General features: G+C 47.4%; 1 protein-coding gene across 2 annotated transcripts in view; it reads right to left on the minus strand.

Moving 5' to 3' along the window:
* ADD2 (adducin 2) overlaps nt 1-18,409 on the minus strand; it is a 77,518-nt gene extending 59,109 nt beyond the window's left edge. The window contains exon 1 of one of the 2 annotated variants that reach the window (XM_083514231.1): nt 17,373-18,407. The gene's annotated coding sequence lies outside the window, so the exon portion shown is untranslated. Of the gene's footprint in view, nt 1-17,372 lie in introns of both variants that reach the window. The other variant, XM_083514232.1, reaches the window with a different exon arrangement.
* Between the last annotated feature and the right edge of the window lie 565 nt (nt 18,410-18,974).

Below are 18,974 nucleotides of genomic sequence, written 5' to 3' on the forward strand. Positions count from 1 at the left end.
TGTTGGGCTGGTTTCGGGTATGTTCCCTTCCACTTCTCTGAGTAGACAGTCCCATTTTGCTGGCATAAGAGAACAGGTTCCCTATCAGACAATTTTGGATATCCAGCTCTTCGGTGAAGCGGCCAACACCATTAAGAACCACAACAGGAATAATAAATTCCAAATGACAGTGATTTGAGACAACAAACTTAGCCAACTCATCTCAAAACACTATCCCTTAAGCCAAACTCTGATAGACAATCCACAGTCAGTCGTACGAAAAGCCACCAAGAGCTTCAGGAATTGTCGAGTTGCAGCTCGGCATCCAAAGAAAAATCAGTCTCACACCATGATAGGTTCCGAAATATGGCTGCTCCTAGGGCTAATGCAGCACAGCTTTTATTGTGTGAAATAGAAAAGATACAAAAAATACAAGCCAAACAATTTGTTCTAGCCAGCAGATAAAGACCTTCGTACGAGCATCAGGCCATGCCACGTTAGCCAATCATATAGGACAGCACGAGCTGTTCACGCGCTATTCATGCTCCAAGGATGCTTCTAGCTATGAGATCACCCTGTAACAATAAGAACTTTGCTCATGCTCTCATGTACAAGCAATCATTTTCCCACATGTCCCCTTTTCTTGTTTATATTATTAGAGGAAAAGAGGGACCATTAGTCCAAATCGTACACTTCATTGCCTAAGCGTCTACACTTTGCAACATAAATTCCTCTTGTAACCCCTGTGGTGGGCCATGGTCGGTACCACCATGCAGTGCATTGGGAAATCAAAGAGGGTATGCATTGAATGCAACAACACACCATAATGAAGCCAGCAATACATGCAATTACAATCAATAATATTTTTCTTAACCATAATCCATTAGGTAACCAAGAAGACAACCACTCCCATGGATCAAAACTTTCAGGTGGATTCAAAGGATTATGGGCTATCATTTGTTCCATATGATCAATAGTAGCAGAGATATTGGTCGATTGATCAGTTATATACATGCAGCAATGAGAATGAATTAAGGCACAAATTCCACCTTTAGAAGCAAGGATCACATCTAAAGCATAATGATGTTGAAGAACTACATTTCTTATTTCTGATATTTCTTTGTTAATCATTTTTAAAGCCAAAATGGTGGAATTAAACAAATTTTCTGTCCAATTTGCCAATTTATGCAAATCACGGTAATTCATGGCTGCACCTAAAGAAGGCAGAAGGGACCTAGAAATGGCTGTCCCTGTATATTGAGAAATAGGTGATTGTACTTCCCTTCTGTTACGCAAACGGACCGCTGGGAGCTTATCTATTTTATACACCAAGGGTACCACTATGCCTAACGTGCAGGTACCAGAAAAGGCAGAGGGGATTTCTTTGTAGGCATGTGTGCCACAAAATAACCATAAATCAGATTGAAGCAAACATGTAGTTCTGCTGCTCTTTCGCATCCAGTCGAACCAAACATAAAAGTCTCTACACGCAGCTTGTTGTTCATAGGTCATGTAAGTTGTGACATTATTAATTAAAACCTTTGGTCTGCCACTCATGGTAGTAACATTAAGAAAACAAGAAGATCCATTAATGTATTCATATGTCCAATTACAATATGGATAATGACCTAAAAATTTTTTGCTATTGTGATTAAAATGAAAACAATAAGGCATTATTTTTGCAAGCAACAAAACACAGGTGATAAACTTATACGATTGTCCTTCATATTATTGCTAATCTTAAATGAAGCATTTACTGGAATACTAGAATACCATCACCAAAAAAAGCTGAAAGCTTTGAGAAGCTTTTTAAAATCATTTTTCTCAGCAGCTAAAAAGGCACTAGCCAAGCATATTTCGCTTCAAGCATATTCCACTTGCTGTAACTAAAAAGATTGCAACAAGGTCGAGAACAGAGCCCATTGTCTTCGTGGGCCGTGTTAAAAAACCATATTGCAAGTTGCTTTCTGTCCGGGAACCATGCCAAAGCACAAGAATGAAACAACTGGAACACACTGAAATCCCTCACCCCCTCCCTTGCCAAGAGTCCACAATAGTTCCAAGACAGCCCTCTGTACATGCTCAGAGGAACACATCATAAGGCAGGACTCCTGAGGGAGGAGAAAAAAAGATCTGATCTGGGGGGTAAAATCCAAGTGATGCCAATAAGGATGAGAATGGTAAATTAGTCCAATGGCCACTTCCGAGCAACCTGTGTGATATTTCATGGCTCGATTATTGGCATGTTAAAATCACAATCCAGAAGAAGTCACACAACCATTTCTGCAGATACAGGAGCCCATTTGCTGTAAATAGGTCTGATGTATTGCTCCTTGTACTGCTGAGTCAAAAGTCCAAGCCCAATGAAGCGTGATGATACAGATGGGATGGTTGCTATTAGGAGGCAGCAAAACTGTAATGATGTTTGGTGGTTGAAGTGGCTTCCCAGGGAAAAGGGGGGCCAATGCAGTAGGGATGAAGATGGCCTTTCAGCGTGCCAGGAAACACTGGAACAGCTGTGGAAGAGCCTCTTCCATTGCAGAGGTGATTGTGATCTTGTCTGCTGGATCCTTATGTCCTTTAAGGGCAGAAAATAGTGGAGGCAAAGTGGATGTGGGCAGGTCCAAATAACTCTTTATCCAATTCAGCTGTCCAAGAATTTGTTGTAAATCCACCAGTTTACGTAATGGGTAAAGTCCGCTGGATTTTTTCCTTAGCCACTGTCAATCCAACAGGTTGTAGCCTTTGCAGGATTTTGGGACACGGAGGAGGACCAGGCCGTGGCTAGCAGGCCGTGGCTAGCAGTGCCCACTGACTGGCAGGCTTTAAGCATATCAGCAATGGCTATATTTGATGTTGCCATTAGAAGGCGCAGCGCTTGCTTAGAGTCCTCATTTGCATTAGCAGACGCAAGCTGGCGTACAATCAGTTCTTGTGCTGCCAGGTCCTGAACTTGCCGCTTGAAGGTATTATACAAGCGATCAACAAATTGTCCATAGGGCTTTGCAGGACCCTGTCTGATGCTCCCCAATAGGCCATTGCGCTCAGTCTTGTCATCAGGGACAGAGGCCAGAGTCTCTTGGGCTGAGGCTGTGGTGGCTGCCCAATACATAGGATCAAGGGCCAACTGTTGGGCAATGGTAAGAAAATTGCCTCCTCCCGTCAGCCCATCGAGAACATCGGTTTGGGTCAGCATGACGGGGGCTGGGGGTGCAGGAGCAATCACAGGAAAGTGATTTGGAGTTTCAGAATCAAAAGGCAGCAACGGAGCAGTAGTACAAAGAGTCTCTTCTTGGAGAGGAGTGGTAGAAGCGGTGCCAAATGCCTTGGGCGGAGGAGGTGGAAGAGCAGGGGGTGCTGCAGAATTTGAAGAATGCAGGGGAGTGACAGGAGGAGCCGAAGAGAGAATGTCCGGCGGTTTAGGAGGTAGGTTTGAGGCAGGCAAAGCGGGAACCGGGGGGGGGCGTTTGAAGAAGCTGTTGCAGCAGCCAGAAGAATGTTTGAAGGAGTTAAGCACGACATAGCTTTGTAGACGTTACCCCAGGCATGCAAAACCTTTACATCAATCTGAGGATGATTTTGAAAGAAGTGTCCAATTTTTTCCCAATCGTCTAACCCCCAATTTCCGTCCTGGGGGAACCACGGGCAGTGAGTGTCCAGGGCTTTTATAAGGGACTTAAGGTCAGCTTTCCGAACAGCAAGGTTGTTACTGGCCAAAAGGAATTTAAGGTCTTTAAAAAATTTTTTCTGTGGTGCAGAGAGAGACTTTCCCATGATTGCAAGAGTTGCAAAAAGAGCAGGGAGCACTTACCGAGGGATCCTTAGGAGGATGAGGGAGGCGCCTTTTTGCCCTGTCCGGGCGGAGATAAGTGCTGATAAGTCCGTAACGTAGTCCAGAATCACATTCACACGGGAGCTCTCACCGGGGATCCACTACGTGGATGAACGACGCGTCTGCAGCCCTTGCGGGGCGAGGTGAGAGCTGAACGTTGTACACACGGGAGCACTCACCAGGGATCCACTACGTGGATGAACGACGTGTTGGTGAGTGCTGAATAATGAAAAACAGGCAGTCACACGGGAGCACTCACCAGGGATCCACTACGTGGATGAACGACGTGTAGGTGAGTGCTGAATAATGAAAAACAACGTGAAGTCCGAAGGCAGTCACACGGGGCACCAATTGTCGAGTTGCAGCTCGGCATCCAAAGAAAAATCAGTCTCACACCATGATAGGTTCCGAAATATGGCTGCTCCTAGGGCTAATGCAGCACAGCTTTTATTGTGTGAAATAGAAAAGATACAAAAAATACAAGCCAAACAATTTGTTCTAGCCAGCAGATAAAGACCTTCGTACGAGCATCAGGCCATGCCACGTTAGCCAATCATATAGGACAGCACGAGCTGTTCACGCGCTATTCATGCTCCAAGGATGCTTCTAGCTATGAGATCACCCTGTAACAATAAGAACTTTGCTCATGCTCTCATGTACAAGCAATCATTTTCCCACAGAAGCTGGGGCTAATGGGAGATGTAGTTCGAAACATTCCAGTCGTATAGCCAGATGTGCCTTCTTCCAGGTTGCCCCCTTCTTTTTACACACACACACACACACACACGTACGCACACAGACACACACACACCCAGCTAGCATTGCATGGTAGCTGAGCATGCCCAGTCTTTGTTGGGCTGGTTTCGGGTATGTTCCCTTCCACTTCTCTGAGTAGACAGTCCCATTTTGCTGGCATAAGAGAACAGGTTCCCTATCAGACAATTTTGGATATCCAGCTCTTCGGTGAAGCGGCCAACACCATTAAGAACCACAACAGGAATAATAAATTCCAAATGACAGTGATTTGAGACAACAAACTTAGCCAACTCATCTCAAAACACTATCCCTTAAGCCAAACTCTGATAGACAATCCACAGTCAGTCGTACGAACAGCCACCAAGAGCTTCAGGAGCGCTGAGAGAGCAGCATCTCCATGGCCCATTTCCCATCATAAGTCACCAACCAGGATGCCTTTTCCATCCCAAAGCCTTACCTGAAATCAGACTAAGACAGATCTAAACCATCAGCATCACCCAAGACCGTCTGGCATTGGAAGGCCACAGCCCACAACAATGCCTTGTCCAAAATTGGAAAATTAGCACAAGGGTACTGATAGACCAAGTTTGACTTGCTAAAGGTGCGACTTTCCTAGTGGCCTCTTCAGGCTGTCAGGAACAACTCCTTCCCTCAAAGAGGGATTAACTGCCTCAGAGGTCCACTCACTCAGTCCCAATCTTGCTTTTTTAACTGGCCAGGATAGGCAAGGATCAAGCAAAGAGGCCACCACCCTCATCCCATAGATCCACATGCCTCCAGCGTCAGGCAAGACAACCTGAGCAGGATCCATCAGGCAATGCTTTCTGGTTCCTTTGATCTCTGAGTGCTCATCCACACTTCCGCTTCTACCATGCCTGGAAAGCACTGGTCTGAGCCCTTTTCCCTTTGTCCTGCTCCTTTCCAAGGGAAAACCACTCTTTAGTAATAAATCAGAACAAAAGCTTATCCGGAGGAAGCCCAAATCGCTGTTTGCTCTGAGCTCTGAGCGGGTTTCCCCAAGGGAAAGCAGTGAGACGACAGGACTCTGTCATAGCCAGTGGGTCAAGGTCAGCATGGATGGCAGGGTCAGCCTGGCAGAGCTCAGCTCCAAGAGGCTCAGCAAAGCCGGCCCAACACAAACCTCTGTGCACCTTGCAACTCTGAGCGAAAGCTCTCTTGCAGCTCTGCTGCTGATTTTGTGCAGCAGAAGCCAACGCGAGAGGAATAATTGACACTTCTGCCTGGGGCTGGGAGGCATTCTGGGATATGGTGCTAGGAGTGCCTTCACAATGAAACATCATGCGGGAGTAGAGAGAGAAAGGCTTCTCGGTGGATTTGGCTCGGAGCAAATTCCCGAATAGAGTTTTCGCATCCACGACAGCTACCAGATTAACTGAAACAAAGACTGATGTCCTCTCCATCATGTACAGAAGGCGGCCCACATTTCCTCCCTGTCTTGTCTTAGAGCATATTGGATGCCTGGCAGCCAAGGATGGGTGAATCTGTCCATTTCAGTTCTTTCTCCGTTTCTCATTTCCCCCAGCCCTAAGTTCCACTTGCCCTCTTTCAGCGTCTATTTGCACATTTTTCTTTGCAAAAAGTCAGGATGAAAACCCGCTTGCGTTTCTAGGAGCATTTTTGCATGCAATCACATTTTCCTGCAAGCCCTTGATCGTAATGCAGTGTAGCTTTGTAAGATACGTTCACTAATAATAATAGCATTTTGCACTGAAGAATCACATCACACAAAGAAAGAAAAATGCAGATTTTTAAGGATTAACAGTGTTCCAGATTGCTTATTGGTTCAGAAAGGGTGACTTAGGAATTAAAATGCAAACTGAACTGATTTATTCTTATTGCTGCCTATAGTATTATTTATTTAGAGCATTTGTACCCTGCTCTTCAGTCAATTCCAGAGTGGCTTAAATGGGAGCAATCAAAACAAGACGGTCCCTGCCCACAGGCTTGCAATCTAAAAGAAACAGGCACACAAAGGAATAGGGACAGGGAAGGAAGAGGAGGAAATCAAACTCAGGCGCCAATCTTGAAACAGTTCTTAAAATGACCGGCTGGCACAATTCAGGGGTAGGAGGTGCCTGATGGAGCTGGTCTTTTGGTGAAGCTGAGCGAATGAGTCTTCTGTTTCCCATCTCTCCCACTGAGAAAGTCTGGTGGAATGGCTGTTCCAGTAGGGCATGCCATGCTAGAGGGTGAAACAATTTTTGCAAATTTCTTTAGTGAGGGGTCTTAAAAATATGTTTTTAGGTGTGAGATATTCAAATCTGCTATTATTTTGGTGACTGGAAAACATTTAGCTTGTTAAGTCTATGTCTGATAAAATACAAAAAACCGATTTGGAAAACCGAAGACTTATAATTGTACCTTCTGAAAGTGTCACGTAATGCTAAATAAATAAATAATAAATTATAAAATGATATATGATATAACTGCACACACTTTTAATGATTTCTGTGCAATTTTACACACATTCTACTTACCAAGCAAAACCAAATTACCCGTATTTTTCGCTCTATAACACGCACCCGACCATAACAGGCACATAGTTTTTAGAGGAGGAAAATCCGTAGGCATGCCACCCGTAGGCATTCCCTCCATAACACGCACAGACATTTCCCCTTACTTTTTAGGAGGAAAAAAGTGAGTGTTATGGTGCAAAAAATACGGTATATAATTATTTAACCAAAATATCTTTTGAATTCCCAAGTCATGTTACAATTTCTTGGCACCCCTCATTTTTGGAAGTTGACAGCTGAACAATTTAACAGGCCCTACTGCTCCAGTATCTCTTTTTGGGATGCACCACAGAGATAAAATAAAGCCAGTCTCTTTCCTACCCACTCTCCAGGTTACCAACCAGCCAGCCAGCCACCCACCCACCCACCCCTCACCCTTTCGTGCATTTTGACCCTAATGACAGCACCATTTTTGACTCAAGTAAAAAGAAACCTCAACTTTTGATGCATTTGCCTGCAGTTTAATAAATCAAGCTGATCTCAGAATGTAAATCGATACTACAGCAGCCATGGGCAGACTTCCACCGATCGCGGCAACCTCTTGCCTCTCCAGTAACATCTAGCAAGGCACAAAACAATACATGGGTCCATAATGCAGATGGTGAATCAGGGTGGGGGTGGGGGGTGAAGAAGCTTGCCGTGGGTCCTGTTGCACGGAGCATCTGGCAGTGCCGGCTTGCAGGCAGAGGAAACAGCCACCCTGAACATTTTCACCTAGGAAATGGCGAGAAGGGACACTGTTGCCCAGCTTCCCCCAACCAAGCTGGTGCCCTCTGGGTGTTTTGGGCTCCCAGCTGCCTCAGCCAGCATGACCATACAGTGCTGGGGCGGATGGGAGAGAGCACCCTGTTGGGAAAGGATGCTGGAGTCTGAGAGCACCAGAGGAAGTCAGTGGCCTTAGCGGCAAATAGCTGCCATCCAGGGATGGTGAGTTTTTTTGGCAAATATTGAACTGGGAAATTTTCTGCCACCCTAAATCAATGGAGAAAATTAAATTAATTAATTAATTAATTACATTTCTATACTGCCCTTCATCAAAGGTAAAAGAACCCCTGACAGTTAAGTCTCCTCCCCCAGCGTCTCCTCCCCCATCGTTCTGCCTGGACACTGAGGTCCAGCTCCGAGGGCCTTCTGGCGGTTCCCTCACTGCGAGAGGCCAAGTTACAGGGAACCAGGCAGAGGGCCTTCTCGGTAGTGGCGCCCGCCCTGTGGAATGCCCTCCCATCAGATGTCAAAGCGATAAACAACTACCAGACATTCAGAAGACATCTGAAGGCAGCCCTGTTCAGGGAAGTTTTTAATATGTGACATTTTAGTGTATTTTTCATCTTTGTTGGAAGCCGCCCAGAGTGGCTGGGGAAACCCAGCCAGATGGGCGGGGTACAAATAAATAATAATAATAATAATAATAATAATAATAATAATAATAATAATAATTAGTCCAGTCGTGAACGACTCTGGGGTTGCGGCGCTCATCTCGCTTTACTGGCCAAGAGAGCCGGTGTGTGTCTGCTTCCACAGACAGTTTTTCCAGGTCATGTGGCCAGCATGACTAAGCTGCTTCTGGCAAAACCAGAGCAGTGCACGGAAACTCTGTTTACCTTCCCGCCGGAGTGGTACCTATTTATCTACTTGCACTTTGATGTGCTTTCGAACTGCTAGGTTGGCAGGAGCAGGAACCGAGCAACGGGAGCTCACCCCGTCGCGGGGATTCGAACCGCCGACCTTCTAATCGGCAAGTCCAAGCGGCGCAGTGGCTTCATCTAAGGATCACATAAAAGCACAATAATGCAGAACAAGCATATGTTATATAGAATGTGCTGTAGAGGGAAGTGAATGTTTAGAATGTTGCCTTATATTTATTTTAAAAAACATATTCAATGCACAAAATTTAAATATTTGGGCATCCATTTGTCTTGAGAAAACCCTTTGTGTAGGGTTTACTCCTTAGGCTTTTCGTCTTCCAAAGATGTCCTGCAAGGAGGTGCACATTCGGGATCGGAGTCTTCCTTCTCCTAGACTGGCTGCCTTCTCAGGTGGACAAGCCCCACCTGCCCCTCACTTCCCTCTACAGCACATGCAGAAACTGCCCTCCTCACCATTGGACCCACTCTTGGTCTCGTCTGCTCAATCTGCCAGAGCCTGACTTTGTACGCAGGGGAAGCCCTTAACTCAGCAGGGATTTGAGACCCATCAGCTACCTGGTTTAGCCAGCCAATCGAAGCCGTTCCCGGGATGTGGCCACTGTTGCATGCTGACAGCTTCCAGGAGGCCCAGGTGGGATATATATATTATAAATCTATAAAAGGCTCCCCCCACTAAAGGTAGTTACTAAACCATAGTTTAGTTTTCTGTGGACAAGCTGCAGTGAGACTCAGACTTGAGGCCTCCCTGCCGCCCCCTCTTGCTCTGGTCAGCCTTCTGTTTTAGATTAACCACAGTTTGCCGTTTTGTCTGAACCTGACAGATTTCAGGTTAACCTGAGATATGCCTTGTTAAAACAAGCTGTTTTTCAACCATAATCTAAGAAGCTGGCTTGTTTTGACAAACCACAGTTATGATAAACCACCGTTTAGGGTTCCTATTAAAACAGAAGCCCAAGTAAGAGGAAAGGGAAGTGGGACTGTGCAAACCTGAAACTTACTATGGCCTGTCCTTGTCACAGTAAACAATGGTTGCATGATAATGTGGCATCTGAATATAGACTGCATTTTTAATCAAGGCATATATTGGCTTATATCTTGATCAGGTTCCTAAATTAAATGGGCTTAGATTTTCAAATGTTTCATGCCAGGCAAGAAGGCCAGCTGTTTATAGAGAACCTTGGCAATGTTTTCCTCCTAGACAAGGGCCCCCCCTTGATTTATAGCAGAAAACAATTCTCAAAGTCGTAAAAAGGGAATTACAGGTTAAGAACAAGGTTACATGGACCAAACATAATTAGGAATGAGTAAATAGTAAAATAAAACCGTTAAACTTGAGCCACAGGACAAAAGGCCAAGAGCACATGGAAAACAAAGCAACTGGCTGGAGAAGGGGGGGGGTCTAAACTGAAGAGGCTTCTTTTAAAGCGGTTTTTTACTGTGTTCCTTTTTTACTGAGTTCCTTTTCTACTTTACAAAGGCCTTATTCCTTTTAAAAGGCTACCTATGTTATGTATTAAATATATTATCTTAAATGTAATTATGCAAAGGATTTAACAAATGCTAGATTCTTATTTCATATAGTTGTAAGAGTTGTATTTAAGTCAGCCACCAGCCTAGCCCCCTGCCAGACAGGAAGACGCCATCCAAGCAGTCCTGATATATAAGTTGTCAGGCATTTGTTTAGAAACCTTCAAATAAAGGAGATCTTTCAATGTTGATGTGAAACTCAAGATCCTTGACATATGTTTAAAATAAAAATTTAAGATTAACCATTTGTTTTAGAAGGCAATAGGGCAAGGAGGGCAAGAGGTGAGCTGGTAATTAAGATTCCTTGTTGAGACACATGTAAGATATAATACTACATATTTGTCATTTATAGATGTAACAATATATAGCTCTTTGTGTTCCATATAAGGACAGGAGGATATGGGTGTATCTTTTAGAATTGGTTATAGCAATCAGCCAATAGGAAATTCAACCAGGCTGATTGAACAGAGGCAGCCACAGGAGGAGCAAAGGGGGCTGGATTAAGGGAATATAAGTGCTGGCCATGATGGCAGGAGGCCAGGCCAGAGCTTGGTAACCATATACCACTGTGCCTCTCATTTATTTGTCTGACAAATAAATTATTATTTTAATTTCTCTGTTGCTGCGTTGAATATTTCATTCCAGCTAAGCGTTAACCACAAGCAGGGTGCTACAATAAGAGCAAACAGGGCCACCAGCAATGCACTCCTATGCAGGCTGATTTATAATAATGTCCAATTGAGCTAAATGAGGCTGGCTCCCTAGTATGTAGTGACTAGGCCTATAGCCTAAGGAGTAATGCAAAGGTGTTGAAAACTGTTCACATCCTAATATTAGCATGCCTTGAAAGCTGAATACATAAATAGATGTGCTCCCTGGGAATAGTCACCCAGAAAAGAATGCTAATTTCAAGTTTAATTTTACATGGAGCTAGTATTCAGGTGGCTCTAGACTGAAGAAGGGAAGGAAGGAACAAGGAATTAAAAATAGCTTTTCATGGCTGCCATCGCTAACCCTGAACCTCCGGTGAGGAGGAAGAGGAAGAAGTGGCTCGATGGCACCTTTCCAAATCATTGCATTGATTTGGGGTCATCCCCCCCCCCCGGGATTCCCCATGGAATGCCTGCCCCTTCAATCCCAATCCATTCCGAGTAGAGTCTCGGAGGGTTCATCCACCTCTAGTTTGTTCTCTTACTGTTATTTGACCATAACGCTTGTGCAACTGCATCTGACAGAAATAGAAACCTCGCCTCAAAAGCAGCAGCAAGAGGGAATATCCAAGAATTCTGGAAACGGTCTGCTGCATCCTTGGATGAGGCAGAATTTAACACCAAACATAACCATGGAAACAGAGATGTAGCTTTTTCTAAGCCACGTAGAGCGTTGGAACATAAAGCCTACAAGAGCAAGGAGATGTGCCTGCAATTAGGAAGAGCTTCCAAAGACGGCCACACAATTTATTCAGGGAGAAGTGACAAGGGGAAGGAGATAAAAGGAGGAAATGGTCTAAGCAACCACCTGCGCATACCAGATGCAAAATGGAACTAACCTGCCCTGATCCCCATGTCTTGGACCGCAACTCCCATCAGCTCCAGCCGGCACTGTCATGCTTCCATCAGCCCCAGCACTGCACAGGATGATGGGAATTGTGGTCCAGAAATATCTGAAGGGCACCAGGTTGGGGTAGGCTGCTCTTGCCCATTTCAAGAGAAATATTAAACCAGGTAGAAGAAGACCAAGTCAGTGGTACAACACCAAAATCTGGCACCGTCCCACCTCTTGCCTTCCGTTCCACATCATAGTTGCAGCGCCCCTGAGGATCCGCACTCAGTGTGACCGAACTGGTCGCACTTCCCTAAATCCACCTCTGACTAAGAGCGTAGGGGTGAATAATAGTAATAATAATAATAATAATAATAATAATTTTTATTTTTACCCCACCCTCCCCAGCCAGAGCTGGGCTCAGGGTGGCTAACACTAATAAAATTACAATAAAACATAATGGGGGAAACAAACAAACAAAAATCAATTTACTAAAAAACAGGTTAAAATACAATTTAAAATGCAGCCTCATTTTAATAGTAGCCCATAAATCAAAACCGTAAGGGGAGGGAAAACATAAGGGTCAGACTGAGTCCAAACCAAAGGCCAGGCAGAACAGCTCTGTCTTGCAGGCCATGCAGAAAGATGTCAAGTCCCGCAGGGCCCTGGTTTCTTGTGACAGAGCATTCCACCAAGTCGGGGCCACTGCTGAAAAGGCCCTGGCCCTAGTTGAAACCAATCTAACCACCTTGCGGCTTGGGACCTCCAAAGTGGTGTTATTTGTGGACCTTAAGGTCCTCCGCGGGGCATACCAGGAGAGGCGGTCCTGTAGGTACATGGGTCCTAGGCCGCATAGGGCTTTAAAGGTCAAAACCAGCACCTTAAAAAAAGCACTGGATGAATGTGATCCTGCGACAAGGACCCCGTAAGGAGCCTCGCAGCGGCATTCTGCACCTGCTGGAGTTTCTGGGTCAGCTTCAAGGGCAGCCCCATGTAGAGCGAGTTATAATAATCAAGCCTGGAGGTGACCGTCACATGGATCACTGTGGCCAGATGAGGGCGAGAAAGGTAAGGGACCAACTGCTTGATACGGCGGAGATGGAAAAATGTCACCTTTGCTGTGGCTGCAACCTGCGCCTCCATGGAGAGGGAGCCATCAAAGGTTACACCCAAGCTCTTGACAGAAGGCGCTGGCACTAATTGAGCCCCCGCAAGAGATGGGAGTTGCCCCCCCCAACCCCATGTCATCCTGACCTAGCCAAAGGACCTCTGTCTTTGAAGGATTTAACTTCAACCGGCTCCCACGCAGCCATCCAGCCACAGCTTCCAAGCATCTGGTCAGTGTGTCCGGGGCCGAGAAGTTGCAATGTCAACAGTTTTCCCAGGAAGATTGCTTGCGCAAGTCCATGGCCCGTTTGCTGTGGTAGCACTTGCGCTCTGGAACTCCCTGCCTACTGACATCAGAGAGGCGTCCTCCCGGTACTCCTTTCAGTGCCTGCTAAAAACAGCTTTTAAAGACAAGTCTATCCAGACATGTAAATGTTGCTGTATGTTTTTAGTTTATTTCTGATCTTATCTTTTGAATGTTTCAAAGGGTGATTTTTATTGATAATTTTATTGTTTTATTCTCTTTGTATACCACTTTGAGGGTTTTCTTTTAACAATCAAGCAGCGTATAAATGCTATGAAATAGATAAGGAAATAAAGAAGAAATAAACTGAAAAGTTGGTGATAACAGACCTTTCATGGATGAAAACAAGGGCAAGCTTCCCTTCTGTCACCTCAGCGATCTAACTGAGCGGTTCCTGCCTCTCTAACCACTGTTTGGTCCTTCCTTCCTTCCTTCCTTCCTTCCTTCCTTCCTTCCTTCCTTCCTTCCTTCCTTCCTCCCTCCCTCCCTCCCTCCCTCCCTCCCTCCCTCCCTCCCTCCCCCTTCTATCGCATCTTTCCTCCCAAAGGAGCCCTGGGCAGCAAGGAGCACAACAAGGTGTTGCATTCAACACAGTGCTGAGGGAAAGGGCAGTAGCATCTTCCGCACATGCAGAACATCCCCGCTTCAGTCCCTGCTGTCATCTCCACGTAGGGCTGGAAGAGATTCCTTGCTCGAAACCCTGGACAGCCGCTGCCGGTCAGTGTAGACAATATGAACCAATGGTCTGACTCACCTAAAGCAGCTTCCTATGTTCCATCAGTTCGAGGGCTTTTCCTTGCGTGATGCAATGTTCTACCCCCTCTTCCCCACACCTGGCCCTTGAGGTCAAACCCGGAGACCCGGCTACCCAACGTCTCTCGCTGGGATGCTGCCCGCACCTTTTAGTCCTCATGCCTAACAGAGACAGACAGGCGCAGGGATAGTGCATGCAAGGGCATTGGCTCCCATTCCATTGCGGGTTACCTTTGACTCCCAGTTGCCTGCGCTGTCAGAATTTGCAGCTAAACGTGACATGATGCTTAATGGTTCAAGAGCAGGGTCTCTTTTTACAACTATAAGCAGCAGCTGTAGGTGCCTCACTCCCACCCCAAACCCACTACAGTGGTACCTTGGGTTATAAACACCTTGGGTTACAAACACTTCGGGATACAGACTCCATTAACCCGGAAGTAGTACCTCAGGTTAAGAACTTTACCTCAGGATGAGAACAGAAATCGCGCAGTGGTGGTGCGGCAGCAGCGGGAGGCCCCATTAGCTAAAGTGGTACCTCAGGTTAAGAACGGTTTCAGGTTAAGAACAGACCTCCGGAACAAATTAAGTTCACAACCAGAGGTACCACTGTATGTTTGGGTTGGGTCTGCAGCGTGCAGGGAGAGGCAGCAAACACTTTCCTCTGATCCCACACCCGCAATGAGCACTTTCTCCTTAATGCTGCTCTTAGTCGAGGGAGAGTGAGCCCATTGACACCAGCAGAGGCTTCCCTCCTGCCGCAAACAGAGTTGGGGAAGGGGGATGGTAGTAAGCAGAAAAAGGGTTAACTCCCTCCACCCTGTGAAGGAAATCAGGCCCACCCACAGTAATTTAGCCTGATAAAACATTGACATGCTTGAAGAGGTATTTAGCAGACTCTGGTCAAAGCCACAGCCTAGATTTAAAGCATACCCAACATAGATTTAATGCACATGACTTCCCCAAATAACACTGGGAACTGTAGTTCCCCCTCATAAACATACAATTCCCAGCATTCTTAACAAACTACAGTTCCCAGGATACTTTGTGGGAAGTCATATCTGGTTTTCAGTGATGTCTGAAATAAGGATGGAGCTATGTAGAGGCACTGGTGGCTTCACGGTTTTTCCTGCATGATTATATTTGCATAGCATAAACCAGGGGTTGGTAACCTAAGGCGCATGGGCCACAAGCGGCCCATGGGGGTCCTTTAACTGGCCCATGAGCCGCCCTCAAACTGAGTCGCTCGCTTGGCGAGTCCCCGCATGCTGCACTAAACCGGCACAGTGCGGTGCGCGGACTCGTTTCTGCAGCACTGGAAATTGTGTCTGCACAGACGCAAACACCGAAAATCGGATAATATAGAGACATATCACCCAGTCCTAGAAGTCCTGTGCTTTAAATGCATGTTATGAATCTGCCCTAAGAGAAGTGGCTTCCCCCATAATGTAACCTGGGAAGCATAGTTTGCTAAGTGTCGCCTAACCACTCTTAGCTCCCAGGATTCTTTGGGCAGGAAGCCAGGATGAGTGCTTTACATTATTGATGTCTCATCATGCCCACCAGATGTTTTTGACTCCCATTAGCCCCAGTACTTAGCTTGTAAGCTCTTTGGGGCAGAGGCCTCCCCTTTCCTACCATTTTGCTTCTGTTACTCTGTGAAATACCAAGAGAAGGTTCAATGCTCAAATTACAGGGAAGATGCGAAAGAATAGGGTATCGTTCTTGCAATCCGTGGGCCCCAATCTGTGACTCATTCCTACTGGAGTGAAACCATGCTGCTCCCACAACCTTCTGAAAACCATGGCTAAGGAAGACAGCCGGACCCCGCTCTGCTCCCCTGTAATTCAAACATGGCCCACCAGCAGATCATCGCCTGAGTCAACAAATCAGACACTCCTCCTCATCCAGGCCCAGAGCCATAGAGGTTGAAAGAGGTTGGAAAGATTCTCGTGAAAACAGGGAGGGGGTGAAAGGATGCCCCCACCTCCAAGCATTCTGAAAGAGGAACTACGGGGTCTCATCACAGAATTCTGTAGTTTGAGCACTGACAAGAGCCAGTGAAGAATGGTGGTTCGAGTGTCAGACTAAGACTTGGGAGGCCAGGGTTCGAATCCCTCCTCACCGGGTGACCTTGGGGGCCAGTCACTGCCTCACAGGGTTGTTGTGAGGATTAAATGAGGAGGGGGAGAACGACATATGCCACCTTGAGCAATTTGGATGAAAAAGTTGGGATATAAATGCAATAAATGCATAAATAAATAAAAATACGGATGACCCTGGTTGATAAACAGCAGCGCCTAGAGCAACCACAGACCTGGTAGTTGGGAAAGGAAGTAGGATTGTTTTCAAAGTGAAGCTCAGGGCTGCAACACACTCTCTCCTCCTTAGACCTACTGAGCATGTTCCGCTTATTTCGCAGGGGCTGTGACTCATGAGACCTCCTGGAAGAGGAGACTGGGTGAGCCATGGCTGCAGCAGCCCTCACGATGAGGAGCTTGCTTTGACAGTGAGAAAACAAAAGAAAGAGATGAATATTCAGCAGGGATGAGACCAAGCCCAGGTTAAGTGTGGCTCAGGAGTCCTCCCTCCCGTCCTCCTTCCTAACCGCACACAAGGTGGAGGAAAAGAACCTCACAGACACAAAGAGAACCCTGGATCCGGCCCAGAGAATCAGCTGCCACAGTGACACTTCCCAGCATTTTCCAGTCACTTCAAAGTGCAGAGCTAAGACCCACCTCTGTCGCTAAGTATCTATGTGTGAACCCGCTGCCTAGGAAACCAGAGGAATCCCCAGAGATCAAACACCAGAGAATCTCCATGGCATGAAAAGCCAGATCAGAAGGTTTTCATCTTTAGGGATCAATGTATCCAGAATACACCTGTGTACACACACACACACACACACACACACACACGCACTTTAAGATGACCAGCAGCCAATTCTGTCCAATGGGCTGCTGCTGCGTTGTAGCATACAGGGCTTTTGGCCACGGTCGGTTTAAAATTGTTGCAAAAACAGGCCAATCTGGTTTATGCAAACCGTGCAAGAGAGCAACCTCCACCCCCATCCCCACCTATATCCCGCTTCCAGCTCAAGAAACACCGCCTGGGCTCTTCGGAATTCACTCGCGTGCTGGCGAAGGGAGCAAGCAGCCCACGAAAAACAGCAGCAGCAGCAGCAACCCCAGCCCATTGGGGTTTTCCTTTTTGCTGCAAGATGGGGTGGGGTGGGGGGCACCTTTCGACCCACAAATTCACCAGTGCAAAACATTCATACCAAATTGGTTTTACCTATATCTTTAAAAAAACAACAACAGAAGCAGAGACAATAAAGTGGAAAGCCGACTTGTCGAAGGTGCGGATGAAATCCGAAAGGTTTGCCTCCTCCTTACCCGCTTAGCGCATCTTCCTTGCAGGGGCGGTTATTCGCTTTCCTCCCCGGCAGTGCGGTCCCTTCTCCTCCTCCTCCTCCCAGTCAAAGGAGCCCACCGGAGGAGCCCATCCTGCGATCTCCGGATCTGTCCCTCGCCGCGCCTCGCGCCTCCTCCTCCTCCTGGTCTCCTTGGGCGCCTTCGCTGCTCTGCGCGCCGCGGAGAAAGAGATCCGCCCAGGGAGGTGGGGAAGATGCCGGGCAGGGGGAGGCGGCGGCAGCAGCAGCAGCATCCAAAAGGGACCCGAGACCCAGCAACCGGGCGGCGGAGGCAACCTGCCCGCCTCGCCCCGTCCGCTTCGGATGATGACAAAAGGGCGGCTCCCCTCCGCGCCCCGAGCGCCCCCCTCCGGACGGCTGCGCGCACAGCCAGAGGCGCCGCGTCCCTCGGCCCCCGAGCCGCCGCGCTGCCTCCTCTTCTGCTGCAGGGAGGAGCGGTGACGCAATGGGCCGTTGGCACCAGGAGGGCCCCCAGCCGGGTGGGCCAGAAGGATGCGCCCCTCTCCTTTAAGGGGCTGGAAGGAGAAGCAGCAGCCGGCGATGGAGCTGGCCTCCCTTAGGAGGGGCTTGATATGGCTGCGCGGCAGTTGTTCTTAATGGCGTTACTTAGGAGTAGGAGTAGGCTGCTGCTCAGGAGTCGAGAGGAGAAGGGCACCTGCTTGGCAACCCACGTAGGGCGGGGAGAGAAACGCCCGTCCAAGATCCCGGGGAGCCGCCGCTGCCAGTCTGTGTGGGCAGCACGGGGTCGAGGGACCCAAGGGTCTGAGTCGGTGCGCTGCGGCGGCGATCAGCAGACCTCGTTGCGCATGTGGGAAGATGCTGCCTTTGAAATGTAGCGCGCATCTGGCGCTGGCGCTGGCGCGGGAGGAGCAGGGCGCCCCTCTGTGGCCCGCGAGACGGGAGCCTCGGACGCGGGGCTGCGGGAGAGGGAAGAGGCAAGGACCAGCTCTGCCGATCAGGGGTCACGTTTTTGTGAAACGATCTCGCCCAGCCCGATGAGATCCTTGATGGAAGTAAGTAACTGGATTGCATGCTTAGAGTTCGCGGGGAGGTTATACGACACGGATTCTTTGTTGAGCGTTCATTCGGGGTTTTTCTGCTGTGCGGATGGATGCCGCTTTTCCACAATGAGCTGCGCCCAGAGCGGCTTACAGCAAACATGCAAAACATCACAATGCAGAGCACTAGAAATGCAAATAAACAAAATGCAGAGCAAGTCAGTGATTTCAGAAATCACAAAAATCAACAATTTGGCAATCACATTATAAATTCAACGTTACAAACACACCCACAAAACCCCCCAATCATCCCGGCTTAAGTACATAACCACAAAGCAAAACAAGAGTTAACCAACGATGAAGTTTCTGGTCTTGCCGCTCTCCAAGGAGCCTGGCTTAAATGCGGTTCAGCTGGCTCCCATATCCTTTCTTCAGAGGAGGCTGACACAGCAGCAAAAGGCAAATGTCGGAGAAGGCAATGATGGCGAGTCTCTTCTCCAGCCTCCTAGAAGTACCAACTGCTGGTTATTGCACTTACTGGACAGGTAATATGCAGAAAGGCGTTT

The sequence above is a fragment of the Podarcis liolepis genome, assembly GCF_965112155.1.
Source record: "Podarcis liolepis genome assembly, chromosome: 7".
NCBI lineage: Eukaryota > Metazoa > Chordata > Lepidosauria > Squamata > Lacertidae > Podarcis > Podarcis liolepis.